The 588-nt window shown below is 56.5% G+C and overlaps 1 protein-coding gene across 1 annotated transcript in view; it reads left to right on the plus strand.

Annotated features, from left to right (window-relative positions):
• The window catches only part of ESRRB (estrogen related receptor beta), a 166,903-nt gene that overhangs the window by 60,280 nt on the left and 106,035 nt on the right, over positions 1-588 (plus strand). The window lies entirely within an intron of this gene.

The following is a 588-nucleotide window of genomic DNA, read 5'->3' on the forward strand; positions in this document are numbered from 1 at the left end:
GGGAGGGAATTTTCTCTTCTGCTCTCTCTCTCGCTGCGCCTCACCTGCTGGCCTGACCCTTTGCACTTCTGCACACCACACACAGGGGTTGAGGCTGCAGATGTCTAGGGCGCTGGTTGCTTCTCCTTGGTGCGAGAGTGGAGACATGTGACTCATTTTTAATCTGGAGAACAGACCCATTCCAAAAGGCTGAGAGTTGAGTCTGCTAGACCTGCCAGTTAAAAAGATAGGACGGAGGTTGGAGGGTATACAGGCTGCAAATCTTTCAATTCCCCCGTCCCACGAGCCAGTTGGACAACAATTGTTTTTTCTGTAACGGTGAGAGGGCAGGCTTTGTGGCTCCCCTGCCGGGTCCTCCTGCTCCTCAGGACGTGGGGACCTCGCTGGAGCGCCCGATTCCATTGACGTCTCTCTGGCTCCCCCCTCCCCCCACCCCAGCTTGATTCTGTCACTTTAAGTCCAGCCCCTGAGAGATAGCCAATGGGAGCCAAACCATACATCAGTCTCCCGGCCTTAAAGCTACAGTAGGGTTAGTGGGCTCCAAGTCTCCCGCGCCCGAGCCTCCTCCACGGCGTCCTGTCCCCTCTG

The sequence above is a fragment of the Myotis davidii genome, unplaced genomic scaffold (genome assembly GCF_000327345.1).
Source record: "Myotis davidii unplaced genomic scaffold, ASM32734v1 scaffold309, whole genome shotgun sequence".
Lineage (NCBI taxonomy): Eukaryota > Metazoa > Chordata > Mammalia > Chiroptera > Vespertilionidae > Myotis > Myotis davidii.